Genomic DNA, 9692 nt, shown 5'->3' with positions numbered 1-9692 from the left:
ATCACGGCCAGGCATGGTGGCTCACGCCTGTAATCCTAGCACTCTGGGAGGCCGAGGCAGGAGGATCACTTGAGACTAGGAGTTTGAGACCAGCCTGAGCAAGAGCGAGACCCGTCTCTACAAAAAATTTTAAAAAATTAGCTGGGCATGCTGGTGCATGCCTGTAGTCCCAGCTACTCAGGAGGCCGAGGGGGGAGGATCACTCGAGCCCAGCAGTTGGAGGTTGCAGTGAGCTATGATGAAGTCAGTGTACTCCAATCCCGGCTACAGAGCAAGACCCTGTCTCAAAAAAATAATAATTAAAGAAAACACATTATATACTTTAAATATATACAATTTTCATATGTCAATTATGTATCAATAAAGCTGGAGGGAAATACTTACTTTCATAGCTTAAAAAAAAAAATTCATGTTCTAACCTCAGTAATTCCAGTTCACCATAATGAGCCAAAATTTCTAACGATCCAATTCTAAACCATGATTTTGCAGCACGCAGCACTATCGCACCTTAAAAAGAAACATTTATTTTAGCACAAGCTATGTGAATATACCAAAATATGTCTTTCTTAAAATTGAAATTATTTTAATAAAAAAGAATATAGTCACTGAATTTATCAGAAAAACAACTAATTTACCCTCCATAAAGGATTACGGGTATTTCTGTATCCCTTTAAGCCTGAATCGGAATGTTAGGAATCACATATTGAGAGAGCAAGACTCCAACCCAGCTAAGGCTGGGAGGTCGTTATCAGGCTCCAAACTTCGGATTCTCCCGTCTCATCAATTGTGACCTTTTCCCTGTTAACTTTATCCTAAAAAGGGAAACTAATGAATTATTTATTTTGCATAGGCCCTTATAGTAATTACAATTTGAAATAGAATTCATGATTTTGTCCTATAAGAAATGCTGTACCTACGTGAGTTCAGATTTCAAAATGAGGTCTACACCAAGGTGACGAAAGCCCCCTGCCCTGTGGGTGCTCCTTCAAGGGACCACCATAGTCACTGCTACCTCTGGGCCTTGGTTGGTGCTGTTCTCTCCTCATCCATATACCTGACTCCCTCTTGTCCCTTTACTGGACTCCTACCTAACCGTATGCTCAAGATCAATTCCCGCTTCCTCCATAAAGCTACACTGATCCATCCCATCCCCCTTCTACTGACCTCTGATATCTTACTGTTCATCTGTTCCATGTGTTTAAGTCTTTTCTCTACAAAGACCTGAGTTTCTTAAGACCAGGGACTACAACATAGCTCTTACTCCTGGGCCCCTTAGCTCAACAGTAGTCACAGAAAAGGGCCAATTAGTATTTTCAGGGATGATGGAATTATCCACACAGTCAGGACTTATCCACAATACTAATCTGGATATTTATTTTCATGTGGTTTTTTTTTTTTGAGCAATAAAATGTACTCACCTATAAAAATATATATAGAAGCTCAGTAAATTATTATAAATGTTTAGTTTAATGACTAGCTATTGAATCACTAGATGTTAGCACTGTAAGACACAGAGGTAATCTAATCTCATTTTTTTAGGTGAAGAAACTGAGGCACAGATTGTTTCAGTGACTTGCCCAGGTCACAAAGCTCGTTCCTGCAGAGCCAATTCCAGGTTTCACATATTCTTCTTTCCTGCCTGGCGCTATTCTCACTGTACCACAGTGGATCCTATGCAAATGTTAGGGTAAAAGCACAGTCGAAATATCTGTATATAGGTGAAGCCCTGGATACGGAAATTCTATTAATTAATGGGTTAATAGAAGAAATATTTGGGATCATTTAAACCATTAAGATTGTGGCTCAGAATTCAGATATGCACTATATATAGATAAGTCACAGCCACAAAAGTTAGTAGTGTTGTACCGGTCACACCAACAGTCTGTGACTGTACTCTCATATCCAATCGCCATAAGCAAGAAGACCTAAATAGTTATTATATCACAGGCCTGTGTGCGATAGTATCATTTTATCCAGATGAAATTAAAGAGGAAAGAGAGAGATGCCATAAAGAGAACTCTTCACTCCTTTAAGCATGAATACTTCGGGGGGATAGTTTTTTTTAATGAAACTCATATAAAAACATATTGCTATGGTCTGAAAGTTTGCACCCCCCCAAAATTCAAATGTTGAAACCCAATTACCAAGGTAATGGTAATAGAAGGTGGAGTTTCTGGGAGGTAATTAGGTCATGAGGGCTCTACCCCTGTGAATGGTTCAGTGTCCCTATACAAGAGGCCCCAGAGAGCTGGCTTCCCCTTCTGCCCTGTGAGGACACAGTGAGAAGGCACCGTCCATGACGCAGAGAGCCCTCGCCAGACACTGAATCTGCTGGCACTTTGATCTTGGACTTCCCAGCCTCCAAAACTATAAGCAATAGACTTCTGATGTTTATAAATTACCTAGTCTAAGGTATTTTGTTACAGCAGCCCAAACGGACTAAGGCACGTATTATGCACTAAGTATGAAGAACACAAAATGTGCTCTGGTGAATCACTGTTGACGTCACCAAGAACGCTGTCCTGTGACGCAGTGATGTCCACGGGACCCACTACAGCATGAACGGCCGTCAAAAGTTCTTGACAGCTCTGCTTTTTAAGCTCTTAAATATGCTTATTATTGATTTTCAGGTCTCTTCCTCTCTCCAGAGATTCATGGCCAAGTCTCTCGCGTTCTCTTTTTGCTACTCTCAGTGTGCCTTTCCCATCCCTTTTCTAATCTTTTATTTCTACACTACTAAGGGCTAAGGAAAAAGTTAACTGAGCTTATTGGAAGTAAACATGAAGACTTGCGGAATGGTCTGCCGGGCTTTCCTGGGAGGAAAGCATATGAGCTTTCCTGTACTGGCTTTGTCACATCTTGCCAGCTATTCATAAATATTTTTTGTTCACTTCCCAGACGTTTGCTGTTCGAAATGGATGGATTAGCGACGTAGAGATGTGGCAAAGGATATTGTACTATAATATGCTGAAATTACATCTTGAAGAACCATGGGTTATATTTTTTAAGAAGACTGCAAAAAATGTCCAACATCTGTTGTTAAGAACTTAGTCCAGTTTTATTCACACATTCTAAAAATTGTTGTTACCTCGTTCTTTCGTAATATTTCCATTGTAAAACTGATCTCGCCACACTTCATCATCGCTTACAACCAGACTGAAACATAAGGGCATCAAACAAAGTTACATTTTAAATGCTATCAAGAAGTACCTGAAACAGTAAGGCACTGTAAGAAATCTTGCTATCAGAGACTTATCTGTTCAATTTATGGACATGTTTCTGGAGATAACATGACACGGTCCTCAAAGTTAGCTCTCCGTGAAAGAGGAATTACCTTGCAGCTCGGCTAGTTGGAATTCCAAGATAGTGCATAGCCTCACTGCACAAAAATTCCCTCACTGAGGAACGAAGAACAGCTCTACCATCACCATTTCTAGAGGAAATAAAATTCAAAAGATTTTCATTTGTAATTAAGACAACATGAACTTTTATTTAGATGACTAAAAAAATTACCAAACTGTACCGGGAGTATGGGGTCTTTCCTGAGCCTTTTAATTGGAGCTCCCATTTTTCACCTTGTCTTCAATAAAAGACTACATATTAGAAGAGTCATGTTAATATTAAGCAAAAAAGCTATTACACAGGAAAATAAGTGGTACCTGTTCGTGTAAATTCCAATAAGGTGGGCTCTTCCATCCCCAAGCTGATCTGCCCATATCCCAAACTAAAGAGGAAAAAGGAAAATTATTGTTTATTAATCTTTATCTAGCTTTTTATTTTTTATTTTCTTTTTTGGAGACAGAGTCTCGCTCTGTGTCCTGGCTAGAGTGCATTATAGCTCACTACGACCTCCAACTCCTGGGCTCAAGCGATCTTCCTGCGTCAGCCTCCCGAGTAGCTGGGACTACAGGTGAGCGCCACCATGCCCAGCTAATTTTTCTATTTTTTGTAGAGATGGGGTCTTGCTCTTGCTCAGGCTGGTCTCAAACTCCTAAGTTCAAGCAATCCTCTCGCCTCAGCCTCCCAGAGTGCTAGGATTATAGGCGTGAGCCATGGCACCCACCCTATATAGCTTGTATAGGAATTTTTATAGCCAAAGCCATTTTGCGAAAATTGAGAATGAAGTATTCCATTTTAGGATAACAGTCAATAATTGGAATAAAATAAAATTCAATCAATCAAACATGAGTGAAACTCACTTAATAAAATATAATTTTTTTGTAGAGAGAAGGTCTTACTATGTTGCCCAGGCTGGTCTCAAACTCCTGGCCTCAAGGGATCTTCCCAACTTGGCCTCCTAAAGTGTTGGGATTACAGGCATGAACCACTGAACCCTGCTGCATCAAATATAAATTTAAAACATAATTCATTCCTTCATCATCTTATAGCTAAGCTCGAATTTAATAGGTGTACAACACCTAGAAATGATCTATTTAACTAAAGAATATGAACTAGGAACAATTTATGAGTAGAAGATTGCCTCTATTATATGAATGCAATATAAAATCATGAGGTACACTTGTACCTCAGAACACTGCTTTTCAACTTGCACAATTAACTGTTCGCAAATTTTTCTGTTGAGATTTATTTACGGCTCTTCAACTCCCACTATGCTACTTGCTAGCTGTGGAAATCTGTTTGAGTTCCTTAATCTCACTAAGACTGACCTGTCTGTCATTTCCATAAAATGGGATAACCCTTCCCAGGTTGTAAGAATGACTGGTAATGTAGGCAAAGTGCTTTGTACTATGTCTGACATAAGCAAATGCCCAAAAGATGGTAATTATTATTGCAATACTGTATTGCCAACAATCATTTGCTAACTTAGATATCACTCCACTCTCAACATGATGTTACTTCCACCAGAAAGTCTTCTCTGACTTTCTGGGACTAGGAGGGTGGTCCTGTAAGTTTCCATAGCTCCTGCACTTATCCTTATCACAACCTTGGTGTTAACTGGAATTCACCTATTCATCTATCACTCCCTTAGAGTAGCAGTAATTTGAGAGAAGGAGGTGGGTCTCATTCACACTTATAGCTCCTGGCACATAAAAGAAGTTCTATAAACAGCTGTGGAATATTTAAATGATGTTCAATCTCTGGAAGAAAAACATGAAATTGAGAAAAATCTATCCAGTATTTTAATTTTTCATCTTAACCAGGAACAGACCACCACTAATTAATTTTAGCAATGGAATACCTGTTAAGAGCACAAGTCTGAGGGTGCTCTCAGCACATCTGGACAGGTAAGTCCACCATATATTAAGTCTATCCCACACCGTGAGAGGGAAGTAGAAGGAATGATGAATCCAGAGCTGCGAGTGAAATCAGGGGAATTAGAAAGCTAGTTTTCCATCAAAAAGAGAAACCAATTATTAGAATGTTCATTCAAAATGGCAAAGTCATCCTTATAAATAAATACTTACAATTATAATTTCAGATCAGGGAGAAGCAAGAGATGCATGTGAAATAAGTTAATAAATAAATAATGTGATAAAAGCTTTAGTTCTAATTTACTACACTACCAAAAGCAGACAAACAAACAAAAAACCTACAAAAAAGAATGGCTTAACAAAATTCTGCAGGGCTTACAGTTTGTATTTATACCTTAACAGCATATGTGAGCACCAGCATAAAATGCTTTCAAACAAATTTAACCCACATGGGAGATGGATTTTTAAACCATCCTTGCATGTGAGTACTAGAAAAGACGAAAAGGAGCACGCATTCCAAAGTTTCTAAACCAAGAAACACAGTTCAGCCAAATATTAATAGTTATCCCATATAAACAACAAAACTGTGCAGTCAAATATGTTTGGAAAATGGTGTGTTCAATAAAATTAAGCAGATATCTTTGCCGTAGCACTTCTCACAACGGGTACGGTCTGGATCAACTCCCTCATATTACAGATTAAGAAAACTGAGGTTCAGGTTTGTCATAGATGTCTCTTAAAGTCCTTCCAATGGTTTATATTACTTTGCTTCTTAGCCTACAGGACTCTGAAGAAGAAAGGAAACACCAGGCCAGGTGCAGCAGCTCACACCTGTAGTCCTAGCTACTTGAGAGGCTGAGGCAGGAGGATCGTTTGAGCTGAGGAGTTGGAGGCTACAGTGAGCTATGATGATGCCACTGCACTCCAGCCTGGGCAGCAAAAAAAAAAAAAAAGAAAAGAAAAGAAAAGAAAAAGAAAAAAAGAAAAGAAAAAAATACCTAACACAATAATTATAATAATGGGTAACGTTAAGCACTCTTCCTGTATTTCCTAATTTAATCCTTACACCAACTCTGTTATACTATACTACTTGTCCTAAAAATTATTCCTGAGTAAACCAGCATTATCAAAATGACCCCACCCCAAAACCAGAGTATTTAATTAATCTTATCTAGTTTATAGGAAAGTCACAGAAATTTCAACAATTGATCCCCATGTTCCCATTTCCTCTTTTTAAAAAATTAGTCAGATACCACGCAAGTTCAGGAACTTGTTTCAACATCTCATCTCTAGAATGTGCTTTAATTGCTTCATGGCTGCTGTAGCATATAAAATACCCCATAAATTCTTATTTACTGCCTTTCTACAACTTTGTTCTATGGCTATCCTGGGAAGATTATAATCTATTTGTCTTTCTGAGACTTTTATACTGATGCATTATGCTACTTGATTTTGCCTAAAATTCTTGCCAAAACTGCACTGAATGAGTTCCCTAGCAATAATTCACAGAAATTTTATGTTTGTGCTGCCCCAATCTTCTCAATTTGATTAAAAGAACTTAAGCTCTGGTTTCATCACAGCAAGAAATAATATCAGCTAATCTATAGACATTGTATGACGACACATTCTTCTAGGAACATCTTATTGAAGTCTTAATACGCTAATATTAGAGAAATTAATGCAAAATAATTTCTTTAATAGGACAGCATTTCCACCAAATGATTATATTTGCATAAAGGAAGCGATGCTGTTGCTACTCTTACCTGGTGGCCCCCGTATCGGTGGGCCAATGGAATGGATCCAAACACTATCTTTTTGCCACTTACAAGCTGGATAAAATCATCTGTTTTTGACACAGATAAATCAAGGTCCAAAATATCTTCTAGAACTTCCTGAGGCAGGAAAAAAAAACGGTTATAAACTTAAGTAATCTTTTAATAATTTTTAAGAATAGAGACTTAATAGAAGAAAATTTTTTAAAACCTCTTTTAAATCTCTTCCCAAAATATATTATTAACATTTTTTCATAAGAGATACACCACACTTTCTATGATTATTTATGCTATTTGGAAAAAAATCGTTCTATTAGATGGCTCTAAAATTTTTATGGATTTCTTGTGATGTATGGTAAAATAATATTTTCCTAGCACAGGTTCTTTTAAGGAACTAGAAAAAAATAAATATCCTATCTTTATCCCAAACTCATTCATGAGAGAACAATTTAGAATCTGCTGTTAGAAACCATTTCTAAATGTTACCTATACTAAGAATTTAACTTATTTCCCCCTTTTTCACAAAAGCATGTTTTCCTTGTAAAATAACTTCAAGATGAAACTGAGTACCATAATCCAAGAATAAGTATCAAAAACTGATTTCTAAGAATGACATTCTCCGAGTATTTGAATTTCAAGCACAAATATAGTCATTTATAAATGACTAATATTAGCTGGGAATAAAATATTATATCTTTTTAGACAAATATTTTAGTGAGTTAAGTATTTGTGTTATGAAAAAATAAAGCCTAACCTTTGAAACTGCTACAAGACGTACTCTTGATTTGAAAGGAGTCGGGAAGGCAATTGAAAAAATACAATTTTTCACTTTACGAACATAATTTTCTTTAACAGGATCAACTGGCAACACAGCTGATAAAAAAAGAAATCCTTCTTAATGTTCTCATTTGTTGCATATACAGCATTAATATTCTTTAGAAAGACTATAGTTCTTCAAGAAAATCAACTTAAGTCCCTGTTTTCTCCATATTTTGTTATTTTTAAAAGCTACTTCACCATTTTGAACATGATTCAACACTCATATAAGCATATGGAACTGTCCAAGAAGATGAGAAATGGAAAAAGTTTAAAACAAGACACACACCCTATCTTCAAAGATTTTCACTCATGGAAGACAAATAGGAAATGCAACATATTTATAAATAGGAACATGTAAATAAAATGGTGGTGAGTTGCACTACAAGATTTGAATTACAGTAGTCAGTTCAATGGAACCAAGAAATATTAGGCATGTAATTAATCACATGCATTCTGCCCTTTAGAAACTCACAATTAACTGAAGGAAACAGATATCCAATATACATAAATAACTCTAAGACCAGGCAACGCACGGTTTACTAGATGTACAAAACTGCTCTATCCCACATTTGATACCTGCCTGCTCACTAGGCTAGAATTGCCTCTGAAGAGACAAACTATGTTTCATAAAGTCGACACACTAAAGCACATGTACTGTATTTTAAAAGCTGTAGAGGAAAAGAGAGCTTTGAACATGCTTTAGATACTTAGAACATATTTATTAAAACTTACTTTACATACAATACTTAAACTCTTAATCTGTTTTAATGCAAAGCAATTAAAACAAAAAACAAATAGAATAGGTGTATTAATAAAACCACAAGACTGAGGGACACAAAAACCTATGTTTCTGATAGAGATTATATGTCAAAATGTGTCACCAAATTATCTAATGAAGATTATGGGAATCCAATCAAAATCTTGGTAGAATTTTTTTGAAGAAACAGACAACCTTAATGTGCAAATCTGGAAAAATAAGCAGATTAATTTTTTAAAGAAAAATGAGAGTATGCTTATCATATTAAAGTTATAAGAATGCAAGAACTAAAAATATTGTTATCCTGAAGATGTGAAGATCAATGGAACTCAATAAAAAGCACAGAAACAACCCCAAGTTATAAAAGAATTTCCTATATAATGAAAATAATATTTCAGATCAGTGGAGAAAGGTAGCATAAGGACAATTTGCTCAACTGTTTGGAAAAACTCCAATTTATTCTATCCATGCCTAAGTGAACTAAATATCGATTATAACAGCAATAAGAGTAATCTTACATCTTCCTCAAATGAGTAACCAAAACAGGCAAGTAAGAGCCATATTTAACCCTTTGTACTCTCTCGAGTCCATGGTGAATAAGGCAGCAGCATCCTAGGCAAACAAATGTGTAATCAACCAAAAAACAAACGATTTCAACATTCACCATGGAAAACTTGACAATATAATTAGAAGATCCAATCATATATTTTCTTCTCTTCTAGGAGAGCCTCTGTGTGAAATTCACTAAATTATATAATTGATGCACTCTCCTTTATGATGCGTAACATCTGGCAGAGCACGGGCAGTATATAATATTCCATTAGTAGTTACGATTTTGTACTGACTGATGCACTTTCTGGCAAGATCAGTCATCACAAGTGATCACCGGCCGTGGAACAGAAAAAGGCTAATTGCTGGCCGGGCACGGTGGCTCACTCCTGTAATCCGAGCACTCTGGGAGGCCGAGGCGGGCGGATTGCTTGAGCTCAGGAGTTCGAGACCAGCCTCAGCAAGAGCGAGACTCCGTCTCTACCAAAAATAGAAAGAAATTAATTGAACAGCTAAAAATATATAGAAAAAATTAGCCGGGCATGGTGGCGCATGCCTGTAGTCCCAGCTACTCGGGAGGCT

At 36.9% G+C, this 9692-nt stretch overlaps 2 long non-coding RNA genes across 2 annotated transcripts; both read right to left on the bottom strand.

The window, feature by feature from the left end:
• Positions 1-424: 424 nt before the first annotated feature.
• Positions 425-3422, bottom strand: LOC105818782. Its single transcript, XR_001137921.1, has 3 exons — positions 3335-3422; positions 3089-3156; positions 425-507 (listed from the first exon to the last, which is right to left on the bottom strand). It is a non-coding gene; the product is annotated as an uncharacterized LOC105818782 (long non-coding RNA).
• Positions 3423-3703: 281 nt separating this feature from the next.
• On the bottom strand, positions 3704-7810 carry LOC105818784. Its single transcript, XR_001137923.1, has 3 exons — positions 7740-7810; positions 6977-7105; positions 3704-3724 (listed from the first exon to the last, which is right to left on the bottom strand). It is a non-coding gene; the product is annotated as an uncharacterized LOC105818784 (long non-coding RNA).
• Positions 7811-9692: the final 1882 nt, after the last annotated feature.

Source organism: Propithecus coquereli, unplaced genomic scaffold, assembly GCF_000956105.1.
Source record: "Propithecus coquereli isolate 6110/MARCELLA unplaced genomic scaffold, Pcoq_1.0 Scaffold45, whole genome shotgun sequence".
NCBI classification, from domain to species: Eukaryota; Metazoa; Chordata; class Mammalia; order Primates; family Indriidae; genus Propithecus; species Propithecus coquereli.
Note: the sequence above shows the minus strand (reverse complement) of the source record. Positions and strands in the feature narration are given on the sequence as shown.